General features: G+C 38.6%; 1 long non-coding RNA gene across 2 annotated transcripts in view; it reads left to right on the plus strand.

Annotated features, from left to right (window-relative positions):
- LOC138816264 (uncharacterized) overlaps nucleotides 1–25,944 on the plus strand; it is a 353,466-nt gene that overhangs the window by 233,450 nt on the left and 94,072 nt on the right. Inside the window, exons 5-6 of one of the 2 annotated variants that reach the window (XR_011368597.1) lie at nucleotides 16,020–16,146; nucleotides 22,234–22,305. This is a non-coding gene — a long non-coding RNA (uncharacterized lncRNA). Of the gene's footprint in view, nucleotides 1–16,019; nucleotides 16,147–22,233; nucleotides 22,306–25,944 lie in introns of those variants that run through there. The other variant, XR_011368598.1, reaches the window with a different exon arrangement.

Here is a 25,944-nt window from a genome sequence, read left to right on the forward strand (position 1 = left end):
AACCCAAAGGAGAGCATAAGGTCCTCAGTACAAGACCAGTACTGGCTGGGAAGGTGGCTCAGTGGTAGAGCGCTTGCCTTGCATGCCTGAGGCCCTGGGTTCGATTCCTCAGCACCACATAAGCAAAAAGAAAAAAAAAGCCGGAAGTGGTGCTATGGCTCAAGTGGTAGAGTGCTAGCCTTGAGCTGAAGAGCTGAGGGACAGCACCCAGGCCCAAGACCGGACCTTCCCCGCCCCCCAAAAAAGACCCAGTACTTGGACACAAAACATAATATAACAAAATAAAATGCTTTAAAACACATTTTTAAAATTTAAAAATAGTTTTGGACCTAGAGAAAAATTGCAAAAAAATAGTATATCTTTACTCTGTTCCCTCTAATGTTAGCATGTGATCTAATCATAATACAATTATCAAGACATAGAATTTAACTTGAACTTGTTCAAATGACCAAATGTTAAATATGTGATAAGACACAGAACATGTTCAGAGTCTCAATGTATTTCCCTATAAGATAGTTTTTTTTAAAAAAATTATTACTAAGGGAAAATAGTAGTAGCTTTCCAAATGTAGAAACCTGGAAGATACCACCTTCTCCTTGTATTAAAAATGATCATCACCAGTAATAAGACACATTGAATTCATGGATCTCTTAATATGATATAATTAGAAAAACACAGTGTCATTTCTGTGATATTCTTGTCCCAAATGCTTAACCTCAATGTACTCATCAAAAACCTTGAACAAAATGAAATTGAGGGACATTTTGCCAATCCTCTTTAAAATGTCAAGATTATAAAAGACAAAGACTGAGGGACTGTCCTAGATTGGAAGAGTCTTAGATAAGAAAACTGAACGTAATGTAGAATTCTGTATTGTATCATGGATCATAAAAACAGTGTCAGGAAACTTGTAAAATTCAGATAAGGTCAGCAGATTTGTTAAGGCATAATCATCTCTGCATATTCACAGATTTGTTTGAAGACCAAATCCTCATCATGGAGACCAAATTCTGCAGATGCCCAAATCCCTTCTCTAAAACAGCATAATGTATTTACATTAACTCACACATATTTTCCTGTATACCTTAAACCATTTCTAGTTTATATGTGCTGGTAGAATGTAAATATGATGCAAATAGTTGTTATCCTGTATTATTTAGAGAATCATGGCAAGGAAACAAGTCTTCATATGCATAATATAGATATAACTTCTTCCTATGCAACTTGTTTCTGTGGTTAGTTGAGCTGCAGATGTGGAACCCATTCAAGACCTACTATATATTCCTTTAATTTCCCTTCTCCCTTTGTAAAAGATGAGATGATAACAAAAGCTAGTTTGTATATACTGTTTGATTGCACTAGATACCACCAAGTACTCTGCATATATAATCCTCATTTCTATTTTATAGGAAGGAAACTAAGACGCAGGCAGGTTAGGTAGTATTCAGTTCAAGTTCATGGCTAGTGATCAGCAGAGCAAGGGTCAACCCTGAGTTGTCTGGTTCCCAGAATCTCTAACAAAATTCTTTCACAGCTTGTGAAAGGCATAAGGCTGGGCCCTGGGACTCTTGAGCCAAAAGACCAAAACAAGTAGTATATCTTCATTGTGCTCACAGTGGGTTCAGACCAAAGCTTTCTTTTCTGGCTAGGGTGCCCCTTACAGAGACATTCCTACCCACCATGACATTGTAAAATAAAAGCTTGGAATTCTGTCTTCCCACAGAAAATATCCACATCTATATTTATCTCCCCCACCCCCAGAAGCTAAAGAAACTCAGTTCATGCTAATTGTAGTTTACCAAACAAACTGACTCTTAACCTTGTGAATATTTTTGCCATTGAAAGAGCCTAAAACTTGTGAAAATGAACAAATGGCAAACCGCTCTGCTCTTTTTGCTTCCCACACATGACTATATTTTGTTGCTTATTAACTCTGCAGTGCACCATGGGCAGGGAAGCAAAGTGACAGAGGATCCCAGCAACACCCCAATCTGAGCACAGCATGAGGGAGGTTGGTTAAGGTACATACTTCTGGCTTGTGAGAATCTGGCCAGACACTGTAAGGCAATAAGGGAGGCCCTTAGGGGATTCTTGGGCCAGTGACTCAGGGTTTGTTTGTTTGTTTGTTTTTTACCTTTAAAAACCTTTTTCATAATTATAAAGAGTGTGAAGACTCAAGCAATGAACCACATAGATGCATCACTCAGATCCAACAATTGCCAACATTTAGCCAAACATATCTGATGTATATCCTCCTGTCATGCACACACATGTTTTCTGTATTTGTTTATTTCAAAAGAAAGGACAGATTTTTTTGGGGGGGGGCAAGTCATGGGGCCTGAACTCTGGGCCTGGGCACTATCCCTGAGCTCCTCAGCTCAAGGCAAGTGCTCTACCACTTGAGCCACAGTGCCACTTCCAGTTTTCTAGTGGTTTATTGGAGGTAAGAGTCTCATGGACTTTTCTGCCTGGGCTGGCTTTGAACCATGATCCTCAGATCTCAGCCTCCTTAGTAGCTAGGATTACAGGCATGAGCCACGGACGCCCAGCAAGGACAGATTTTTGTACAAGATACATACATGATAACATTGCAGCCTTTGCCCATTACAGTTGACTTTAGAAATGCCTTATTTTTGTGTGTGTCATTTTTGGATAGGACTGGAGAAAGATTGAGGAAAATAACATCAGTTGTTATTGCAAGGGAGTAGTTAACTTATGGGGCTTAACGGAATTATGGAGTCACCTGGAGTCATTCTGGAAGTTCTGTTCTATGCTTTGGCTCTTTATCCCATCTTCTACATGGGTTTATGTAAATAACCATCTGAGCCAACACTTTGGGCATTATCTTCACCATTATCTTCATTGTATACTTCTTTTTCCTCCCTCCCCCCTGTTTTTTTCCCCCTTATTGGCTTTTTATAACTACTCTCCTCCTCTCTTCATCTTCCAAAATCTTATTTATTTTCTAAACCTTGACCTAATGACACATTCTTCCTCTTTACATGTATGTCTTCTTCCTCACAGTATGGAAATATTTCCCTGGTTGGAGGTTCTATTAATTTTCTCCATAGTGCTCTTTGGCCCTTACTACTTTTCATTTCATCTCTCCCTTGATTATGTGTACATTATTTTCCAGAGTAGAAGCTTCTGGAGAATAGTTTCTCTACCCTGCTGGTCTTTGTACTTTTTCCAGGTAACTATCATGCATCTAACTATGCTTTATTACTGTGGTGTGAATATACACACTTTTCATAGTAATTGCCTATTTTATTCACATTCAGTAATTGATGTGGCTGGCTTTTATGATGTATCATTCTTTGGTTTGAATGGCTAGAGAAAGCCAGAGCCTACCAATGCCCATTCAGGACTGGGCTCCTTTGAGACACCTACAGTGGGTTCCACTATCTCCCAGTGATGCCAATCCTGTTTCCTAATGATCAATCCTTGGGATGCCACTGAGCGGTACAAGGCAGGAAGGGAGAGCTCTGAATGTCCTATATCAAGAGCCTTCAGAACTGACAGATGGGGAGAATTTGGTAGGTTGTATTCTCATGCCATTGGAACAAAAAAAAAAAAGAAGAAAAGAGCAAAGAGACTGATTCACAAAATACTATCTGCTTTAGTGAGAGAATATATTTAATATGCGTTATGAGGTGAATATCCCCTGCTTCTGATTATAAAGATCTGATTGGCATATTAATCAGGTTCTGAAAGTAAGGAAGGAAGAGCTGCTAGAGTGGCAACAGCTGTTCTTTTGCTGCTGAATCCATTCAAGTTATAAAATTTTTGCTGAGATATTTCTTGTAAAATAGTTTTGTGTTCCCTCTTTCCCCTCTTGCTTTTATTTTTAGCCGGTGTTACCCCCAGCATCTGTTCCAACTCATGTGAGAAATGTTGGAATGGCAGGCAGGGCAGGGGGTGGGACAGTGGGTGAGAGGAATGTACTGATAAAAATTGGGGTAGGCTTCTGCCGAGTGTGAAAAGAGACAACACCCGCCCTACCCAAAACACAGACTGAGGATTCTGGTAGAGGCTTGCTTCTCTCCTCTTGACACAGACCCCAGAGTGGAGAGATATGCAGGAAAGACTCACAATTTTGTCAGCAGCATTACCACCCAGTGCTTACCTGATTTTTGCTTATAGACTTTCAATGATGGGAAACTCATTATCTCTTAAACCATTTTTTAAAGGGGTGGTGGTGGTGGTGGTGGAATCAAATAGACTAGTTTGCAGCAAACAGGAAGCCAGTTTAGGAGTCAGCTCCCCTGCAGCTGGGTACAGGCTTGTGGGGCTTCATGACATCCAGGTAGGAGAAAGGTCTTCCTTATTCATAGATGAAGTTTCTATTCTTTGTTCCTTGCCACTCCCACCCCCCACCCCAGTCCTCCGAGGCCAGGTATGATATATCTTTTGCCTTTCTTTGGATTTCTCTTCTGAACTTCTTTTCTCCAAGTTCTAATTCCCCTGTTGTTTCATGAAGGAATGGCTTTGACTGTTGGTTTGACACATTTCCAGCTACTCTTTCTCTGATCTACTGATCTATTCAAGATATGGGTTTCCAAAGTTAAGAACTTTACCTGAGGAGACATTTGAATTACAGTAGAGCAAAAGAAAGAGATTACCACTCTCATTATAAAAATACATTGATTTGTTTTATAAGGAAAATACATAACACAGGGACTGAAATTTCAGGGCTTCACAGGGATTGAAATTTTAGAGCTTCACATAAAGTATTAGGTTATATAAATATACATTTTGACTTTTACAGAAAATATTTTATGATGGATTCCAAAGTTAAACTATAGCAAATAGTATATAGTTCAGAGAAAATATAGATAAGTTTAGAAATGATTTGGCAAAAATGGAGACAAATTGTACTAGAATACTGGAGTCAAATGACTTGGATTTGAATATAGTCAATATATCTAAATATTAAAGACAAAAATGAATAGTGATTTCATCTCTCATTGGTAACTACATTTATTCTGTGGAAAATCTGTCATCTAATAATTGTATTTATTTCTATTTTCCCTCCTCCCTTCTATAACTAAGTTCCATGGTGGCAGGGACCTGGCCTGTCTTGGTCACTGATCCATCCTTCCTGCTGACATAGTTTTAGCATTTTTGGACACTTAAAAATGTTCACTGACAGGGCTGGGAAGGTGGCTCAGTGGTAGAGCGCTTGCCTTGCATGCATGAGGCCCTGTGTTCAATTCCTCAGCACTCCATAAGCAGAAAAAAGCCAGAAGTGGTGCTGTGGCTCAAGTGGTAGAGCACTAGCCTTGAGATGAAATGCTGAGGGACAGTGTCCAAGCCCAGAGTTCAGGCCCCATGACCAACAAAAAAAAATGTTCACTGACTAAATTCCACAAAAGATTTGAAGCTATTGGTTGTAAGGCCACTTACCATAAACATTTTTAAGGTAGAAATAAAGAACCAGAATGAGAAGTGAAGTTTGGTGACAGAAAGAATACATAAACCCTGTGGAAGTCAAAGGATTTTAAATACAGGCAAACTTATACCTGACATAGAACTTGTGGAGACAAGAAGGAGAAAGCAAGACAATTCACATCATGGAGTTAATGGCCTAACTAGAAGGGCATTTCATTCACTCATAGGAGGCAAAACACAGCTGATCACCTTAACACATCTTACATAGAATCCTGTATGAAGAGGCATGTAGGGTGGTGAGCCATGCTTATAGCATCTATCCATTGCAGATACATTTCCTAGCTTTCCCTCCTCACATCCTGAGATGGCCAATGAGTGTCCACAGTGACCTATAACTGGGCCTATGAGGGTGAAGAAGGGCATCATGGGTCCTCACAGAGGGATGTGGGAGACCATAGGAGGCATGCTCTTGACCTTATGTACTTCAACTTGGCCACTGGGAACTCAAACCCGGGCCCTGGAAAAAGAAGAACAGACTATAAGAATTGATTAGGACATGACAACTTGTACTTCTCATTGTTGCAACAGGTCCACCTGTATCCTTAAACAACTGGTTTTTTCCCATCTCCTCCACAAGTTATACTGACATCAAATATAGTGAAAGCAGGGGTTATACTGTGGGGGAGGGACATACAAAGCAACAAAGAGATAATCTTATAAATGCGTTAGAAACACATGCATGAAAGAAAAAAAAACATTAAAATACACATCTAAGGGTTCATTTTCCTGACATCACATTATCTGACCTTTTCCGCTTGACTCATACATATACTAGATATTACAAATAAGGGAAACCATGGGACCTATGTTTCTTTGGGCCTGGCTTACTTCACTTAATATAATTTTTTCCAAGTTTTTCCATTTCCTAACAAATGGGGCAATGTCATTCTTTCTGATGAAGGCATAGAATTTCATTGTGTATATACAAGTTGTCATGTCCAAAACGAGCTTTACAACGTCTGTGCGGGGGGGGGGGGGGGAAGGGGGGGAAAAGAGAAGGATTGGGATTGGGGGGGAGGGGGGAGGCTGGGAAGGGAGGTGAAGGGTAAACACAGGAGGAGGCTGCAATGCTTGGTAAGAAATGTACGCATTATCCTGCCCATGTAATTGTAACTCCTCTGTACAGTATGTTCACAAATAAAATAAAATAAAATTAAAAAAAAAAGAATTGATTAGGGGCCATTATATAGCTACATACTCTGATAGTAATTTTCACCCTGGTTCTTTCAATGTTGGGAAATGTTTAAATAGACCTCCAAGAGCTTGTCCACTTGAGATTAAGTGTGAATTATACATCCAAGAGACTTTATGAACAACCCTGATTGATATTGTCTTTGTTCAGGATTCTCTAAAAGTAGACTCTTGGACAAGCCTGTGAGTGCTGGCGGTTTATTCAGGAGGCAATTATTGGAAGCTTAGATGAAAAAAAAAAACAGAGTGTGAGATAGGGAAGGAGGAAAAACTAACACAAGTACTTGTTAATAGTTGGTTTGCTTTCCATCTGGAAACTACCTACTTGGTTTCCCCTTCTTTGAGAGGTTTTCTTTGATGCTCTAATTCATTATATTTCCCCTCCTTTTGCTCCTATTGTATTCGTGTGCTTGGATTTTCTTTATCACCAGTCATATCATGTGGCGTCTCTCAGCATTTGTAATACACAAGTCTCTTCTACTGGACATTGAGTTCCTTGAGAAATATAACAATGATATTTTAATGTCTTTGGTCTGGCATATAATAAGCAGTTGAAAATGTTGTTGATTGTATTAATGTAGACACCCCACAGCCAAGTAGAGCAATCACATCTTCAAGAATCCATAGCACAATTTTCTTACATGTGGCTAGACCTGTCCTGATGAAACAAATTCTTTGATAAAGGGTCAGCAGGAATGTCTCTCTTCCTTTGTAAGGAATACCACCAGAGGTGATTTTAGATTTTTGTTGCTATAGAAACCTCAGAAAGTACATTAACTTCAATGCAAAGGTATCTTATTCCTTAAAAATTTCATGGTTGAATGATTTAAATGGAGGTTCTAGCTGGGTGATTAAATGTGCTTCCTATGAGAGAAACAGAATAATGCAGTGGTTAAATACGGAGGCTTTGGATGCCTAGATTCTACTGCTGGGTCCATCACAAATACATGGGTGATCTTGAACAAACTAGGTGAAGAAATTGAGGCACAAGGATACGTGTCTTTTCCAGGAATTTATAGATCTACCACTTACATGGTAGTTAATATTAGCTCCCATCTTTCCTTCCTCTGTTTTTGTGTTCTTATATTTTTTTTCTAGGAGAAACAGTCAGTTTAGCCCTGAGTAGAAAGGGCTTTAATTACATTACTCTGTGAACTAGGAAAGAGTTTATTTCTGGCAGAAGACAGTATCTTCTTATATCAATGTCCTTTGCAAACATTATAATCCTCTTATGTAGAAACACTTTTGCTCATTTCAATGTAAACTATTTACTTAATAGCAGCACTGGATCTTGAACTCAGGGCCTGCGGTCAAGGCTGACATTCTACCACTTGAGCCATGTCTCTACTTCAGATATTTTGCTGATTTATTCGAGATAAGAGTCCATAGATTTGTCTGTCCAGGCTGGCTTAGAACCATGATGCTCAGATCTCAGCATCCTAAGTAGATAGTATTATAGGCATGAGCCACGGAGTCCCTGGTAGAAACCACTTATTAGGTGCTGACTACAACCTACATGATTTCTAACCTTAAAAAAAATCATTCTGTAAATGATATCCTATTGTCTTAGTTTGGTTTTTCTAGAGGCACATCCCCAGAGAAGAATGTAAAGGCAAGCAATATATTTGGAAAATAGTGATAGAAGACTAGTAACCAAGGCAAGGAAAGCAGCCAATTAAGGTCATGTGTTAGTCCGTTAGTCCTGTGGTGAACTGAGGCTTACTCCTGTTGGACAATGCTGAGAGCTGGTAAGGAATAAGTAGCTGAGAATTATCCTAACCAAGATGCAAGAGACCTGGGATAGTGAATATACTATTTCTATTACTCATTGATTGATGGATATACACTAAGCATGTCAATTCTCTGGTACTTCTGGCTGTGTGTGTGTGTGTGTGTGTGTGTGTGTGTGTGTGTGTGTGTGTGTGTGTGTGTGTGTGTGTGTGTGTGTGTGTGTGTGTGTATACTGGTCCTGGGGCTTGATCCCAGGGGCCTGGGCACTATCCTTGAACTTCTGTGCTCAAGGCTATTGCTCTACCACTTGAGCCACAGCTCCACTTCTGGCCTTTGATGATTACTTGGAAGTAAGAGTCTCACGGACTTTCATGCTCAGGCTGGCTTTGAACTGTAATCTTCAGATTTCAGACTCCCGCATAGCTAGGATTACAGCGTGAGCCATGGGTGACTGGCTGTTTGGGATCTTATAGACAAATTCTTACACAAAAATGTGTTGGTATTGGCAAGTGAATTCAGAGGATTATGGGTAGTACACCCACAATGTCTGCTGCAAGTCATTATTCACATTTCAAGGATGAAGAAATTGAAGCTCAGAGAAGTAAACTGATATTTCCTAAATTTTGATAATGTACAATGTTGGTGGTGGTAGAAAAATCAGGTGTTAATGATTCCCGAATTCAAATATCTTCTAATACTCATCTTACTCTGCTCTCCAGCATTGAGCTTCGGGGTAACTCCTGAGTCTGTGAGAACTGTAATCAGCCAGGACTCTAGCTTATGCGAAGTACTTTTTAGCTAGTAGGGAGCTGGGAATAGTATAATTGTTCTGATCCATAGCAAACAGCACTGAACTTGTCATGGGTTCAAGTTCCATTCCCCACAAACACAGATGTGTTGGCATCCTAATCCCCAATACCTTCGAATGTGACATTCTTTGGAAATAGGGTTGTTGCCACAACTGGTGAGGTCAAACTAGAGTGGAATAGGACTGATCCTGTGTGGCTGGAGTGCTTATAAAACAGCAATGTATAAACAGAAATTTACCAACAAAAGAGCACAGGGTGCTGCAGAAAGGAATTTTGGTGCTATACAGCTACAACACATGGTTTATAACAAAGATTGCCAGAAAACCACCAGGAGCTGGGGAGAAGACAACATGAAGTTTTCCCTTTAGAGTTTAGAGAACATGGGTCCACTCTGTGGATACCTTGATTTTAGACTTCTAGCCCATGAGATAATAAACTCATATATAATTATGCTACCCTGTATATATGTATATATACATATATGTGTATATGTGAATACACACACACACACACACACACACACAACACAGTTCTGGAAAACCAGGAATACCTTATCCCAGGCTTTAATAATAAAACTTTTACTGAAACTAAAGATTGTTGATGGTGGATATTTTATGACAATTTGCAAAATACCCTGAATTGTAGTTCACATGACTCTTTCAGAAGGACATGTGTTTCTTGAGGAGTCTGTGTCTCTGACACAAAGATGATAAAACAATGAGGTTTGGGTAAGACAATTTCCATATTTAGCACTTATTGGGCTCCATCTTTATTAATGTACATACCACTGCTTCTGGCTGAGGTGAACACACCTGCTTTGCAAAGAGGATAACAGGAATATGGAGTGTTGGAAGAACCCAGCATGAGGCTCTAGGATCACGTTACGCATCTGCTATCTCGTGTAGCCCCTTACAGGGCTTTCTTCTTATTGTCTGAGATTCTAGAAGCAGATTTGTGTTCTTCCAAATCTGAGCAAAAGACCTGAGACAAAGAGTACGATAAAAAAAATCATTTTTAGAGATGACAATCCTGACTAGACCAAAGGAGAGTTGAGCATACACCTTGGGGAAGTAGAGTAAGAATTGGTACCCAAATAGAGTCACTATAGTGTGAGAACTGGAGGCACTGGAGACAGGCAAGTCTGGATCTGATATGAATTGCTTATGGTTTATTTGCCCTGTTTCTCAACTTATCTGTAACTATAATAGGCTCATAAAAATAGCCACACTACACTATTGAATGATTAAATGAGAATGAGAGGATCATCTAGGCCTGAAGGCTCTTCAGACAACCAAATACATAAATCATAAAAAGCATTTAATACCTATTACATCTTCTTTTTATGTTTCTATTATTGCTATAAAAAGAGATAATGTATATGGAATGTCTTGTATAGTATAAGTAGGCATAGATATTCTTTCTTAGGCTGATAGTTTGATCAATGCAAGAATTTGTGGGATGGAATGTATTTACTCATATCTATATCCCCATCTTCATTTCTAGATCATCTCTACCTTCTTCAATATCTACATATCAATGTATGTCACCTCTCCTATAATCAGTATCCAAATAAGTGTCTTTTTATTTGGAAATTTATAAAAGGGAAGGGAGACTTGTGACAGGTAGAACTGACCCTTTAGAGTGCTGGGTAAATAGTATATAGGCACACTTACAAAGTCCGGGGGCAATGACCAACCTGTACTCACTTTGATGGTAATGATCTTCATGGATATGGTGGCTAACGTGTTGCTTGTCCTAGTTAGAGTCTATATCAATGCTTCTCAAACTTTTCTTTTTAGTACCAGTTCTGAGGCTTGAACTCAGGTTGTGGGTGCTGTCCCTGAACTTTTTGTTTAAGGTCAGCATCTTACCACGTAAGACACAGCTCTACTTCTGGCATTTTAGTGGTTAATTGGACTTTCATGGACTTTCCAGGCTGGATTCAAACTGTGACCCTCAGATCTTAGTCTCTTAAGTAGCTAGGATTACGGGTATGAGCCACCAGCGCCTGGCTCTCAAATGTTTTATGGGGCTATCAATTACTTGGGGATCATATGAAAATACAAATTTAGAAAGTCTGTGGCAGAGCCTGAGCTTCTCCATTCTAACATGGATCCAGATAATGTTAGTGCTATTTATTCAGCAGATTGTGAGAAAGCAAGACAATAGATAGTTCTTTCCCTCATCCCAGTATTGGAATTTGAACCCAGGACTTTGTACTTGCTACACAGGTGCTCTATGACTTGAGCTACATCACTACCTATGACACTTTCATTATTTTACTTTTCAAATAAGATCTCACTTTTTACCCAGGCCACCCTGGAGTAGAATACTCCTGTTCCCCCATAGCTGGAATTATAGATATACACCACTATACCTGTTTTTAAAAATTGGTTAAAATGTGGTCTTGCAATCATTTTTCATGAGCTGGCCTTGAGCCATTTCCCTTCTGATCTTTGCCATCTGAGTAGCTAAGTTATAAACATGATCCGCTGTTTCCGAGCTTAGATGCTCTTTGTCCCCATCTTGTTCTGTCAGATCTGATTCTTTGCAGAATCTGATTCTTTGCAGACCCCATTTCTTCCCCTCTCCCCCACCCCTCTGGAAAGGCCTGCCCACATCTGACTCATTACTTTTGTGGACCATTTGTTTTTTCAGTGTTCATTGAGTCATGCTGTGTCAGACACTGTGTTAGGCACTAAATCTCATTGGCTTAGGTAATGGATGTGGATATCAATATAGTTGATGGAAATTCCAGCATTATCCAGAGAGCACTCTGGGTCATGATGTCTACTTTTGGAATTCCTCTGCATCTTTGCATCTATCAGAACTGTGGTTAGGAATGAGTGATAGAGAGAGAAATTGTTCTTTCCAAATGCAAGCCAGATGTTTCCATTCCCCAGCATCTGCATGGCTTGACTCTGTGTTCATTCCCTTCCCATGTTGAGTCAGAATTTTACTCCTTTGTCAGATTTTACTTGACATAGGATCACAGGGTTACATTGAATTGTACCTCACAGGTGGCTCTTACAAAATTCTGAAGAAATGTTTGTACTTAAAATTTTTTGTTTATTCTCAGAGTTTCTTCCAGCCTACTCACTCCCACTCATGCTGATTTTCTTTTTTTTCCCCCAGATCTTCTTTAACTTTCTAATTTTTATTTCTTGCGCCAAGCACTTTATGTCCTAAGTGCTTCGATATTTAGGTACCAGTTTTGGCAAGCAATGGATCCTGCATTTGTCAGAGTTTTATCCTCTGTAGATGGCAGTGGACCATTAAAATGACTAAATCATTCTTCACTACAAATCACAAAATTCCATAAAGGACCAATGAAAGTACATAGTGTAATATGTAGTGTCCTACAGGAAGAGAAAATTACTTAAAGGAAATGGTATGGATTTTAAAGCAAAATAATGCATCACTGGTGCTTCTTGCAACATGCATGTTGTAGATGACTGAGCCAATCCCATCTTGGTATTGATTTGTTTCTGCTTTAGTGGAAATGGAGAAACAGAAGATCCTTGGCAGATCCTTATGAATGAAATTGCTTAAGTGCAATCTATATAGTAAAGATTTCTTCTTATTTCTATTCCTACGGTGGTTTTGGTTCTTATTTGCCATTCCACAAATCCATGAAAACCCTACAGGCAAAAATATTCTTCCAGGAAAACTTGCTTTGTAAAGTTCTTTTGACAAAATACCTCCATTCCAGCACTGTTGTGATGAGAGGGTCTTTAGAGATTCCCCAGGGCTTCCCAAGGATAAAACAATTTCTCGGCTGTGTGTTAGCTAAAATATTTTCTCCTTCACATTTGTTAAAAAATCATTTCCTCTGTGATGACTTCATGTGTCCCCCATCAAGTATGTTTCCTCCCACCCCATCCTATGCCTACAGCAGCTGCACTTAAGAACATTCACTGGCTTTATAGGCCCGTTTTGTGCTTGACTGGGTCATATCCCCTTACATGTGCATCACATAAGTCAAGCAAGGAAATCATCTTTAAGTTCTACATGTTTACTGTGTCCTGTACCTTTCCTTCTTTGACCTAAACTCTGGGTTGCTGGTGTGTGAGCTTGTTTACTCTAAGTAAAACACAATCTCCAATTTGGAAGTGATATGGCTTAACAAGTCTCATAAAAAAAGAATGGGAAAGATCTCAGGACATCAAAGAGCTGTGTGTAGAATGTAAAAGAACTTGGAACATATGGATTAAATTTCTGTTAGAATAGTCACATTCCTCTTCAAAAACTAGTCATAGATCACATTCTTGATTTCCTTAGCCTGCTTCTTTTCTTCCCTCTGTCTAAGGTCTTATCCCACTTTGGACATTACCTGAATGGTCAAAAACAATGCCTTGATGTCCCTATAGTTATTCATTCTAGAGAAGTTTTTGGAGATCTGTTACTTTGTTTTTAATCACACCTAGCCTGTCTGATGGACAGTTCTAATATCCCAAATATGGTCCATAGTGACAACATTTTTGTATAATTATGCCTTAAACAGCTGTGGTATTAGTTTTCTAAGTTCCTGATAAGAAAGACAGAAATAAGACAATGTGGCTGACCACTAATTCTTTCTGAAGAAAGGGCATCTTGTTTTCTCTCTGTGTCTTTGGATGTTCCTTTCCTGATTTGGGAGCAGCAGGAAGACTGGAACTTTGCTCTCTGAAAATCTCTAGCATGCTGAATGATGTCTGGTGCAAGGCTGGTATTCAGCACACATTTATTGACTGAATGACTGAAATATTCTGAATGGAGTTACATTTCAAGGACTTATCCTTAAAATCTATGCTTGAACTGTCTCTCTACCTTGACTACCATGAAAATCATACCCAACCTTGCTGTTTCAGCAGATACCCATTGGTCTACCCATCTTCCTGTCCCAGTTATATATGGACACATAAATTATACGTCTACACATCACCTTAGGAGAAACAATGCAATTCATAGTATTCACCCCAGTCATGGAATGAAACGTTGGTGTCCATTTTTTTCTTTTTTCTACTGTTATCTAGACACTTAGAGTATCTTTTCCATTCTCCATTTTCTTTTCACTTTTATTACCAACTATCTACTTTTTGGCTATAACACAGTATCTTCTCTATGCTTGTCTCTCCTTTCTTATGGATCTTTGCATTGATACCAGAATTAGAGTTTAAAATCTTGCTGTGCATGTAGTGTTTTTGTGTTCAGGGACTTTCAATATAATACCAGAAGAGAAAGAGATTTTTATTAAAAAGAATCTGAATTCTTGAAGCCCTTCATTATTTTACCCCAGTCTATCTTCCCAATTTTATCAAAATTGACATGGTGTATTAAGGTGATTTTACTTGGAAGTAATCTGTAGGCTGACGTGGTGGGGAAAGAGCATGTGTACTGTGGATCTGGCAACTGTCACTGAGAAACAAAGCCCACACTTTAAAGAAAGAAATGGCTAGAGGCAGAGATAAGCTCAGAAAGCCCTCAGATGATTTTTTTGTTCATGTTGTGATTCTTATAATATATGTCTAGACTGTGAGTTTCTTTTGACTGGAAACTGCATTTCAGCATTACTGAAATTATTTCTGGAATTTTTATAGTAGGATAATAGAGATTGTAGAAACAGTCATGTATGGGTTCAAATCCCTCATCAAGTTATGACTTTTGGAAAGTTATTTAACACCTCTAAATTTAGTTTCTTCATCTATAGAATGAAGATGAAAATAGTTAACATCTAGAATTGTTGCAAGAATAAAATGAAGTAATTGTTATACTATATCAGATGTAATCTTTTTTTGTTAATGGTGGTGGTCATGGGGCTTAAACTCTAGGCCAGGGCTCTGTCCCTCAGCTCTTGAGCCCAAGGCTCTATCACTTGAGCCATAGTGCCACTTCTGGTTTTCTGGTGGTTCAATGTAGATAAGAGTCTCATGGACTTTTCTGCCCGGGTTCGCTTTGAGCTGCAATCCTCAGATCTCAGACTCCTGGGTAGCTAGGATTATAGGCATGAGCCACCAATGCCTGGCTCAGATGTAACCTTGAAACAGACAACACAGTTACCTAGAGACCTCTACATCCTCCTTTCAGATAAGTAAGACCTTTTTGTTGTTCAGATCTGGGTATGTATTTAAATTTTCTCTATCTCTAGCACCCATCATAGAGAGATGAATAATATATAATATATATTATAAAATAATATATATTCAGCTTAAGTGCCCACAAAGCAATGAATAGCTAAGGAAAACATGATATATATATATACACAGTGAAGAATTATTCAACTATGAAGAAGGATAAAGACATGCTGTTTCCAGAAAAATAGATGAAACTGGAGATCATTATATTAAGTAAAATAAGCCAAACAAATATCTCATGTTCTCTTTTATATTAGGAATTGAGACATAAAGAAGAACAAAATGGATGACAAATATGAAATGAGGCAACTCATGGGGGTAGGAGGGTTGAGAGATAAAGATGGTGAAGGGAAGTTGTATATATAGTAGAAACATTTCTTATCCTTGTTGAAAAGAAGTTGGGGGATAAGAAAGAGTAATGGAGGGGGTGGATTTGATTAAAATACATTATGTGCATGTATGAAATATCACATAGAAAACCTTTTCTACAATTCATATATAATAATTAAAAATAAGCCTACACAATGAAAAGAAATTAAATACAAATCATTGACCAATATAACGATGACCAATAAAAAAGAACAAAGAAAACATTGATCAATAATCCATAGCTACTGACATAATGAGTACCTTTTGATTTGCATGATTCTATCAGTCAGTGTTTCATTATGAGTAATATGACCCTATAAATATTAAGTCAGAGTAACATTTGAATATTTTCTAGGTAACAAAAATCACTGAGTTTAGGAATCCTGCTTTAGGAAAGCACGTATTATCGGATCTTCCAGCTGGTGTAAAGCATTATGAAAGACTGCATCTTCCTGAGACTATGAGGAGCCTTCTCTGAAAAAGTGAGTATTGAATAAAATGTAGCAATGATAAATGGAATTACTCCTTGTTGAGTGCAATGAATGTGGGAATCCAGGAAAGGAAAACTTCCTGGACAAATGATAGGAAACTCTGGAAGGTAATGGATTGTTTTGATTGGACGGTCAATTAAACAAGATGACTTCAGAATTTCTACACAGAAGAACTGTGGCAGTGGCACTCTGATTGGAAGAAAGAACTAGAGAATTTGTGTTATTTTTCTTAAAAATGGGAATGTGTTGCTCCTGAATGGTCCTGGAGAGGGTGGGTTAATCTCTCCCAAGACATCTCCATGGCAACGCTAACAGGATGGACTGGAAAATTGGCTGAGATGAGCTGTAGAAGAGGCAGAGGCAGAGGCAGATGCAGGTGACGCCAGGCAATAGAAAGCCTCAGAGAGCACATTAAGGATCCTTTGCAAGTTCTAACACGGTGAGCCCAGATCCCTTAGAAAGTGGTTTCTGGCTAGAATGTGGAGGGTGCATTGGGAAATGGCAAGAAAGGAGAAAAGAGGTGAAATAGGAGCAGTCAGAGGATTCAGAAAATGGATAATTGAGTCCATTCTGTACAACAGTTTCTCTTGATTCACAAGGAAACAAATAGTTATGATGTAATTACACTAAAAACATTAATAACACTTTAACACACACTGGTAAATGCTATTTAGGCTCTTTTCATAGCTAATAATATTGCGTTTATGATAACTCTGTGTTTAAGGATCTATTGTTCTTCTCTCTTTATAGATAAGAAAACTGGGACATGGATGGGTCAAGTAACTTGCCCAGGGTTACACAATCGTAAAGAATTAGGATTAGGCTTAGATCCTAGGTGACCTGATTTCAGTTGCAATGCTTCTAATCACTACATTATACTATGATGACAGAAATGGTTTTATAATTTGATAAATTATTCAGAAGACGAATGAACTGTTATATCCATTGCAACATCTTGTACTTAGTATGTGCTTAATTCATATCTGTCGAAACAACAATTTACATAATAATAATCCTCATTAATTGACCATTTATTACATACCAAAGGCACTGAACTAAGTATTTTATGTAAGTTATTTAGTCATAATAATCCTCTGAGGTAAATACAGTGAAGTACCTAATATGCCATGGATGTGGATGTAATCTGTAAAAATTATAACATTTATATAGGTCATCTCTTTTGAACCAAATATAAATTATGTAAGATAGATTCTTTGTTTTGAGCATAAAAGGTGAACCTAACTTATATAGCTAATAGATTGTAGAATGAGTACTGTAATCCAAGCGTTCTGATTCTAACTATTGCTACCCTCCTACCACACTGCACTGCCTTTCAGAGATCTTTATGCATTATAAAATATACCTCCTTTGTAAGAGTTAAAATAACCAGACTGTCTTTTACAGGGAGGGAGGTTTTGAGCTTGCCCTTGAAAGATGGGAACACAGATGTCAAAGAAACATTCTCCGTAATAGAAGTGATTGTCAGAGAAAAAAAAGGAGGTTGGGAAATATGGGGTAGTTTTTGATGATCAGCAGCTCAGGTGTATGACAAGTCCTTAGCACCTTGTAAAGGCATTATGTAAACATTAGTAGTTATAACAGAGTTCATGATTATTTTTTATTGGAGTGTGCCAATTTGGATTCTTGGCACACATTGTGTTTTGTTTGGCTGATAGGAGAATTCCTAACTTGTTCAAGCAACTGGAGCACATATTATACACCCATATACGTTGGAACACTGGACCCCTGCCATTCCTATTTTTATATGTTGAAATCGCTAACTGTCTAATCGTGGTGGTACAAAGTTCACTCCCTCAGCAGCCAAGATTGATTTTTCTTTTGAGTAGACATGCTTCACAGAAGTACCCTTTCCCGTTACGTTTTGAAAGTCATCAGACATGCTGTTATAAATGATCACGGAAGATTACTGGAGATGCTGCAAAATAATAGTGAACCAAGTAGCATCTGTAATTTCCAAGGATGGCTTGCAATCATCACTCAAAATGAACCCTATCTGAGTGCTGGGCTGAACTTTTCTCTCTCCCTCCCCCTTTCTCCCTTTTACTACTTTATAACATAGCTGAAACGAATACTGCACCTCATGAATTTTTATGCAAAATATTCACTTGCAAGCCACTGCTGTGCAGACAAACTCTCCTTGTAAAGATGAGTTAGCGGGCACAGTTCAATGGCTGGCATCCCAGCTACAAAGACTTCTTGTCAAATTTGCCAACTGAAAGTCAGAGTCCATGCTGGAAGCTGACCCCATAAGGATTTGGAATGTCTCTTGGTTCCAGCTCTCATATAGACTAAGAAGAAAATTATTCTGTATTTGCTGGCAGAATTGCCCCCTGCTCAAGCTATTTATTTGCTTAAGATAAGTTACATATCTCAGTCTCTCATGTGGATACGCCATAAGAAATAACATCATCGCCTGTTCAGTCACCCTTTCTAGTTCCTTCTGGGCTCAGATGCAATTGGTTCAGCTGCAATTGCTCTTCAGATAACAGATCCTATCAATTCTGTCATTAATATGTCTTGAATTCACATTGTGTCTCTTTGTCTGTGCTATCAACCTGGCCTCTCAACCAAACCATTGTAGCCATGTTTGATTTTCCCCTCCCTCTAGCCATTGGTTTCTCAGGTGCTCAGGTGCTTTTTTTCATCTCCCAGACCTTAATGTGTAGCTCTTTTGTGTAAAATCTTTGCTAGCTCCTACACTGCCTAAGAAAAGATGGTCCAAACCTCCTGGGATGGTATGGAAAGTTTTTCACTGCCTTCCCATAACCAGAATTTACTGACATTCCAGTTACTTCCCTGCCATGTTAACCCCACACTTCCAGTTGTTTTCCAAAGATGGATGTGATTTTTCTTTTTTTTTTTTTACTGGGCCTCTCCTCTCTGTTCTCCTTTTATCTTAAAGATTTTATCCCCCCTGATTTTGATTTATTTTTCCTTCTAAGAAAGCAATTGTTTCTCCTTTCTCTGTATCCTAAAATTAGAGAAAATGATTTCTTAAAAAAATTAATCCAGCCAAATATGATTGGAGGCTTCATATGTAAGAGACATTATATTGTATACTTGATGCTAGATAGGTTGCATTGCACATGAGGAGGTTTGGGAAGATGAATATAGAAACAGATATGAAAAAATGCCTCAATAAAGCCAAGGAGACCTTTTAGATACTATTTATTGTTTTACATTTTTGCATGCTTAGTCATTCTTCATCCTGTTGCCCAGTTTTATTTTCTTCATGGCATTTATCTAAGCTTATCTTATTTACTCATTTATTTTCTTTTCTTGTTTGTTTGATCCCTTTTACTGGAAAGACCAGATTCTTGTGACCCTTTCATTCCCTCTTTGATCCTGTGAAGGGCTTGGTATATCATGATGCTTAAGAAATGTATGTCAACTAAATAAGTATGGTTGCTGAAGCTTTCTGTCCTCATTTGATGATCTTCTTCTTTAATATTTTTCTTAGGTTTGCCAAAAACAGTCTCAACCCATTTCTAACTGTAGCCATTAATTCATTATAATAGTGATTTAGTTGGTGTCAAGTGTGAATTTTATTTTGTTCTATTGATCATCTATGACTTATATTCATTTATATGCTCATGCGTTACCCATAATATAGTCTAGTTACAAGAAAAGGCAGATAACAATCTGATGTCTCTCAAATAACTCATTGTACCAGATTAAATATAGATGAACTGTACATTGCATTAAGTGGCTTTAAATGCAGTAAACAAGCCAACTGTAATGCCTTTGAAAGGGGGACACAAGTTTATGTCATTGTACTTCATCTACCATGTGTTTATCACATTCTAAGGTCTATATTTCAGATGTCTTTAATTTTTTAAACATAGTCTAAAGTGCATATCAGCAAATATTCATGACAGCTGCTACTTATTGCCCAAGTGCTTATATATGGGTGGTATGGTGGTGCAAATGAGAATAGTAGGCACAAGGTTCCTTAAAATAAAAAAAATACCTTTTCTTGCACCCTGATCTTGGGCTTAGCAATTTAAAGATTTGTAAGAAATAACTTTATTTTGTTTGGATGCCCCCAACATAGCCAATTAGACTCTTTCCAGAAAAAATTAGACACACCCTATAATGGGATACCAAAGTATTGAGAGGTAGGAGGTGAAACACACATACTTAACCATGATCAATAAAATATAAGAGGTAAAGGGTTATGATATTTGGATCTGAGATTACTTCCTGCAAAGACAACATGGGAATTGGGTTAGACTTCAGAACTTTTCAATGTGAGGTAGCCTGATTTGCAGTAAATACTGTTTTGCTTAGATTAATGGCTTAAGAATAGTTTTCAGGGTCTGGGAAGGTGGCTCAGTGGTAGGGCGCTTGCCTTGCATACCTGAGGCCCTGGGTTCGATTCCTCAGCACCACATAAGAAAAAAGCTGGAAGTGGTGCTGTGGCTCAAGTGGTAGAGCGCTAGCCTTGAGCTGAAGAGCTGAGGGACAGTGCCCAGGCACAGAGTTCAGGACCCACGACCGGACCCCCCCCCCCAAAAAAAAGAATAGTTTTCATAGAGTATCCAGTATCTGTGTCCTACACCATAAGGCACAGATAAATTATTGGATTATGATAAGTTATGTCACATTTAAGTCAAATAATTTCCACTTGTTGAGCCAGAAGTTATCATAACTATGCATCTATTTACCTCACTTCATTCTCAACCATATGTTGGGAAGGCTCCTTTTATCTCTACTCTACAGATGGGGGACTGACGCTTAAGAAGTTAAATAACATATCAAGGATATACAATCAATAAGTGTTTGGGGGGGACAATAATTTCACTGGGGTAGCTTAACTGCAGATCCTGTGGCCTTCTGATAAATTCAACAAAGATTATAATGTTTCTTTTTGATATAAAACCTCCATAAAACTTTAGTCTCAAAAGGCTAACTTCAGATAAATCCACCACAGTTCTTCTGTGAATCTTCTAGTGGTTCCTTGACCCTGTTGTAAAATATCCAGCAAAGCAGCCTGGCAGTTTCAATATCTTCCTCCAAGGCTTAGGGGCTGGTGACAAAGGACAGATTGCAGACATGAGACTGTATTATGTGATGAGACCCATTGTATTTAGCTGAGAACAAAGTTGTGTATTTTGTTTTTATTTTATTTTTATTTTTTTGGGTCTGGTCGTGGGCCTGAACTCTGGGCCTGGGTGCTGTCCCTCAGCTCTTCAGCTCAAGGCTAGTGCTCTACCACTTGAGCCACAGCACCACTTCTAGCTTTTTTCTTTTTTGTTTATGTGGTGCTGAGGAATCGAACCCAGGGCCTCATGCATGCGAGGCAAGTGCTCTAAAGTTGTGTATTTTGGAATCCAGAAGATAAAGTGATGGGATTGATTCCATGAGGAGGCTGAAAATCCCATCAAGTCTTCCTCCGTTGATGACTGCTACCTTCATCTCTCATGAACAGAGGTCAAGAGCGGTCTCTCAAGGTCCTGGTTTCCCCCGAAATCAGCTTTGTGTCAATTCTAACACTGAGTTCTAGTTTTGATAGGTTAAAACCCTTGGAGAGATTTTTATTGCTCCTTATAGGAAGAAAAAGTCAAGTTGGTGCTTCTGAATTTTATCTATGATATTGAAGGGAATATGGTTGAAGATATGCTGAAAAATTCAATTAATTGAGAAAGAAAAAATCCCGAGACACACATAGAAGGAAGGAAGAGAGAGCAACTGGACTCAATTTTATACATTATCTGTCTTTTCTTTCATACTGCAAGTGAACTTTGCAATGAGTCCTCTGAACTAACAAGTTTTTTAAATGACTCTATGATGAGAAAACTCTTTTGTATGAATTTGTGAAGTTCGCTGTCAATGCAGATCAATAAATTCTGCACCAGTTGAATTTTTTTTTAATGTAATTTATTGAAGGGGGTTAAAGTATGGATTGGACTGTTTGTCCAGGCTTTGAAAGTCAAAGAACAGTTTTAATAGCAATGCAACTGAAGAATCTCTTCAGGCTGTCTCTCCCCATACTCTCCCCACCCCATCCCCGCCACTTCCCTTACCAACTCCCACTCCTTGCTTTTCTGTTTCTAGAACCTTGTCAGCAAGCACCCTGGCTGGACCTGCTGCGGATTCTCAAGAGGTGATTCTTTGAAAATGTCTGAGGTATGATTCTGCCTGTAGAGCAGACAGTGAATTCTGAACGATCTGCTCATGAATTTCTGACATACCTTCTTTATGCCTACACCCCAGGAGAGCACCATTCTGCTGTGCTATGGGCTCCATCCTCATATCTTCTTCCTAGGCAGAAGTGAACTATTACACTGATGATTTGGGGGCACTTTTCTTTCTTTTTCTTTTTTGTCAGTCATGGGGCTTGAACTCTGGGCTTGGGTGCTGTTGCCGCGCTTTTCAGCTCAAGGCGAACACTCTACCACTTGAGCCACAGCGCCACTTCTGGTTTTCTAGTGGTTTATTGGAGGTAAGAGTCTCATGGACTTTTTCTGCCAAGGCTAGCTTTGAACTGTGATCCTCAGATCTCAGCCTCCTGAGTAGCTAGAATTATAGGCATGAGCCACCAGTGCCCGGCTGGGGGCACTTTTCAAAGGAGTTGATCTCTTTCCAGTAGAGTAGACTAATGTGAGGATTTGACTTTTTGACTCTTTGAAATCTTAGCTATATTAACTATTCCATGGGAAATTTTCCAACAATTCTCTAAGCCTCAGTTTCTTCAACTTTAAAGTAGGAATAATAATAGTGTGTCCACCCTTCTGGAATTAACTAATGTTTAAAATACCTTATGTGTAAAGTATAGTGCTTGTTCTCATCAATTGCTTAGTATTTCTTACAATTATAGTTGAATGTATGTGAGAGAAAAGCTTTGTCTTGGAAATGGTCTTTTCCTCCTCTAGATCCCAAAATTTGGTATAAGTTCCAACATGTAGTAGGTGCTCAACAAATGTAAATTGATTAAGTGGCACTAGAAAAATCTGGGGATGATGAGTCCACTTATTTCTCAAGTTAACATCTGAATTTATTTTCTTCTTTGCATTTTCATCACGGTTCTGTTATAAACCAAGAAAGTGATAGTCACATCTCTTTCTTGTCTAGAAAGTAAGGGATTGGCGTGTAGGGGTCTTTGGAGCTATAGAATTCTTCGCACCCTCATCTTGCTTCTCTCTTCACTCAGAGTTTTTGGCATGACCACAGGTCAAGCTGCTAAGGCTACATTCCTTTTTCTCAGTCTATCAGATCCAGAAGTTTTGAACCAAATGGAACTCACCTAGGAGTTAAGAGGGGGTAACTGGGAGTTCTAAAAGTTTAATTCTAGTCCTGCTTTCCCCTTTTTCTGGATGTGTGATCTCAAGCAGGTCACCTGCTAAGTAGAGATGGTGTCCCTTGTTCTGTTTACCACTCACAGAGAGTGCGTTTCCAAGAAGATTGAATATTTTGTCATCTGTAACATGCATATGATTGAAATCAAGCCACTATATTTTGGGGGGGGGTGGTTATGATGCAATAATTCCCTTTCTTAAGAATTTTACAAACACTTTTTAAAATTTAATTTTAATGTAAAGATGCTGTACAGAGGGGTTACAATTACATGAGTAAGGTAATGAGTATATTTTTGTTAAGCATTGTTACCCCATCTTTTGTTTTTCTGCTACTATCCCTTCCCTCTCCTCTTCTCCCCCACCCCAAAGTTGTAAAGTTCATTTCCAATATAGTGTCTTGTGAGTATCCTTGTTGCAATGGGTCATCCTGTGTCCTTGTTTCACCATTTTGTTATTCTCCTTTCCTTCCCAAGTTAGATAAATGTATATACAAGATGCAGGGCACAGTTGTGCTGGTAGCTTTAGTATGGCCTTGTTTGTGTTCTTCACAGAAAAGGACATAGCTAGCAACATCAATAGAAAGCCCACGGATTGGGAGAAGATTTTCATTAGCCATACAGCAGACAAGGGCCTCATATCTAAAATATACTAAGAACTCAAAAAACTAAATCCCCTCAAAGACAAATCCTCAAACAAAAAAAGAACTTCTCCATTAATAAGTGGGCTAAAAACTTAAAGAGAGACTTCTCTGAACAAGAAATAAGAATGGCCAATAGACACATGAAGAAATACTCAACTTCTCTGGCCATAAAAGAAATGCAAATCAAAACAACGTTGAGATTCCACTTTACCCTAGTTAAAATATCTATAATCAAGAAATTTAATAACAACAGATGCTGGAGGGGATGTGGCCAAAAGGGAATCCTATTGCATTGTTGGTGGGAGTGTAAATTTGTTCATCCACTTTGGAAAGCAGTATGGAGGTTCCTCAAAAGATTTCACATAGAGCTCCCCTATGACCCAGCAATCCCACTTTTGGGCATTTACTCAAATGATCAATTTTTTTTAAGAAAGCAGTCATTGCCTTAGAGTTGTCAGATAGATAGCTTAGGGGCAGAAATCAAGAATTGTGCATGATAAATCACTGATGGGTAGAAATTTACATGGTAGGTCATGATGAGGAATGGACTCCATTTACTCTAGGACTAATAGTCATAATCAGCATAACAACAACAATTCTTTTAGTAAGTATACAGTATGGGGCAGACAGTGAACTAGGCATTTTAATGGTATTAACTCATTTAACCATCCTAAAAAATTCAAAATTTAATACTCCATTTGTTGGAAGAGCAAATAGCTACAAAGAAGTCTCCAGGTTACTTAGCAGAATTGAACATGTCAGTATGATTTGTATCTGGTTCTTTGCCATTGCATTGTATTGCCTTCAGGGAGTAGAAGCAGGAAGTAGTCAGGCACTACCTAGCCCAGTGTGACAGAAACATTCTACCTGCTGATCTCTTGCATCTTAACTGTCTCTGGGTGCTGACCCCACAGTCAATTCTCACCAAGAAGAGGCTATAGATCTGGAACTTTTGATGGTGAACTAGATAATGGATTCCTAAGGAAACTCAAGATGAGGGGCTCCTGAAAAGCAAACTCATGTAGGTTAGGAAGCTAGGAATCCAGAAAAGGATAATGACTTTGAGCTTCAAGGTACTAGCAGAATCAGTTTAAGAAGGGGTGGAGGGAGGGGGCATGAGACCCAGCTGATACGCTGGAGAAGATAAGACCTTCATGGAGGCCAAAGATAACCCAAAGAATGGTTTAGGCCACTTTCAGAGAGCTATCCAGAGTTGTTGATGCCAAGAAAATGAAGAACCTTATATTTTGGAGTCAAATCACAATGATGATCAACCAAAAGTCATCCTTTCTGCTGGTCACAGAACTTTTCTGTAGCAGGCACAAACTTAGCATTTAACCTTCATTTACTCTCTCAGTTTCTCAGTTATAATGATCTGAGCATCATTATTTTGCTTTTCCACATGAGGAAACTGTAGACCAGGGGGTTTATGGCCCTTGTTCAAAGTCCCACTGCTGTGAGAGAGTAGAGATTCAAATTCAGGCCTTTTAAAATAAAAAAAAATGCCACTGTTTGTATCTTCCCAAACTGAGATGAAGGAGGCCTAAATACTGTTAAATTTCCATAACATCTGGTAGTCTTTATCAGTATGCTGAGACATTGTTTGAAGATGTAAAAAAAAGCAAATTAAATTCTTTTGGTTCAATCATTTTGACAGCCCTCATTCCCTAAGTAGAGAATCTTCCTTTGGCCATTGGCCAGTTATGTGAACAGACTGATAGAGACATTTCATCCTAAGAGACAGGGTGTGGAGTCCTCACTTCCTGTCTGAGACTTCTTCTTCTCTGCCAAGGAAAACACACCTATACAGTACACAAGAGACAGGGGAGT

The sequence above is a fragment of the Dipodomys merriami genome, unplaced genomic scaffold (assembly GCF_024711535.1).
Source record: "Dipodomys merriami isolate MVZ:Mamm:240054 unplaced genomic scaffold, mDipMer1.0.p SCAF_11, whole genome shotgun sequence".
Taxonomy (NCBI): Eukaryota; Metazoa; Chordata; class Mammalia; order Rodentia; family Heteromyidae; genus Dipodomys; species Dipodomys merriami.